This window comes from Vigna radiata, chromosome 5 (assembly GCF_000741045.1).
Source record: "Vigna radiata var. radiata cultivar VC1973A chromosome 5, Vradiata_ver6, whole genome shotgun sequence".
Classification (NCBI taxonomy): domain Eukaryota; kingdom Viridiplantae; phylum Streptophyta; class Magnoliopsida; order Fabales; family Fabaceae; genus Vigna; species Vigna radiata.
The window spans coordinates 10,839-12,714 of record NC_028355.1 but is presented as its reverse complement, the minus strand read 5'-3'; the positions used below and the strand labels follow the sequence as shown (position 1 = coordinate 12,714).

At 29.6% G+C, this 1,876-nt stretch overlaps 1 long non-coding RNA gene across 4 annotated transcripts; it reads right to left on the bottom strand.

Moving 5' to 3' along the window:
* Window positions 1-79: 79 nt before the first annotated feature.
* LOC111241557 lies at window positions 80-1,274 on the bottom strand. 4 transcript variants are annotated; one of them, XR_002667610.1, is made up of 4 exons: window positions 1,119-1,274; window positions 759-840; window positions 538-646; window positions 80-435 (listed from the first exon to the last, which is right to left on the bottom strand). It is a non-coding gene; the product is annotated as an uncharacterized LOC111241557 (long non-coding RNA). The 4 variants fall into 4 exon arrangements; XR_002667612.1 differs by having other exon boundaries at window positions 764-840; window positions 1,119-1,273; XR_002667611.1 differs by lacking the exon at window positions 538-646 and having other exon boundaries at window positions 1,119-1,268.
* Between the last annotated feature and the right edge of the window lie 602 nt (window positions 1,275-1,876).

The window sequence follows — 1,876 nt, the reverse complement described above, 5'->3', positions numbered from 1 at the left end:
TCAGCAAAATCTGAAACGCGAACAGAAACAAAAAGGCATTTGTTCAAATTAAGAGCAAAGGTAAGAAAAACAAAATCACTGATGACAAAAGTAAAATGCATCGAATTCAATTGACAAACACGAAAATGAAAAAGAATCGAAAGCAGTTAACGTTACTTGATTGTGGAACCAAAAGAGAGGGTTTGTTCCTGCTCTTGATTGTGCCCCATACTTCTCAGCAAGGGCACGTGCCTATAACAACCTAACTAAGGTAGCATATAATTTTTTAAAACACAAACTAGTAGGCATAGAAATTATATTTTAAGGCAGAAAAAATAATAGAAAACACTAACAGTAAAAAGGACATGGACTAAGATGCAAGACATCATTTCTCCATGATCTCTAANTTTCTGTGAAAAGAGGCCACATCCAATGAATCACGTCCTTCTAACAGACCTACAGGAAATCAAGATGATGTAAAAATGACAAAATCAATATATAAGTTCTAGTTCTCGTATAAGATATTACAGTCATTAGTAGTGGGATTGGGTTCTTGACCTAATTAGTAATTTAGTACTATATCTAATCATCAGTGTTAGCCATAATCATGTCTTCCCTTTTCCTTCCCNAAACCCTAAAGTTTAAAAAGTTCCTGACCCTGTTATAACTGCAGCAGCAGACGTGCTGTGGTTAGTAGTAAGCAGGAAAATAAACAAAATCACTTGAAATAGCATCTTTCCAAACTGGAAAAAATTAGAATATTAAAAGTTAAGAAATACCTTACCAGAAGGAGCATCAATGAGGTATCGATACAAAAGAGGAAGTTCTAATTGGAATTGTCTTTCAAATGTTGAAGGTGCACTGCACAACAAATCAATGATTGAATGACCAATTTCAGCTGCAGCTTTCTAAACTATGTAGGCAATCATCNACTATAACATTTTATATTCAATTAAAGCAGAACTTGAAACGGAATATTATGAAAATCGAGTGGATAAATTGAGCTAGGTTTTGGAATAAGGAAATATCTGAGAGATGAAGGATCGAAAGGAAGATTGGGTGTTAGGGCTAGAGATAGGATTGAGAGAGACTNCANATAAATTGTTAGATGAAAAACAATTTGGAAAAAAGAACGAAACCTCCACGAAACGGTGCTGGAGAGGTCAGAGATGTGATGGTTGGCATTCTGGGTTGGTTACAGAGTCGTCAAGGAGAAAAAAATCAAACAGTTCTTTCTTGGAGAANATGAATAGATAGAGGGTAGAAGGTGAGATGAAAAATATAAGCGGCAAAAAAAGAAAATATAAGCGACAAAAACGAGGGAAACAAAAGGTATTTTCACCTCCCCTGTTTGAAAGGTCGAAAAGTTTTTTAATAAAAATATATTTTTAATTTATCTGGATATTTTAATAAAATATAGTGAAAAATAAATTCTTATTACATATAACTGTCAAAATTGGTTTAAAAGTGAGCGTAAGTACTTAATTTTGAGAACATTAATTCATTAATTATGAGTAGTAGTTATCTTGTTAATTAAAAAATTACAATTTTTTTATTCTAATGCAAAATTATTAAAATATATCTATTAACTTTTATAGTTTGAAAATCAAAATATATTAATATAAATATTAATTGTATGTAAAAATTTAAATATACATGTTTAACTTAAGTAACAATTACACGTTTATTGTTTAAGTTATTTTTTATATTTTAACATCACAAACCTTTTGAAATAAACAATTAAAATGACTTTATTTAATATAAATAAGTTGTAAATAACATTATTTTAGTCTATATAAAATCCTTTTATGATTTATTAATCAACTCTTATATATCTGACAAGTCGTTAAAATATGTCAAACTTTAAAAGAGTTTAATAGTTATAAATAAAAATTTA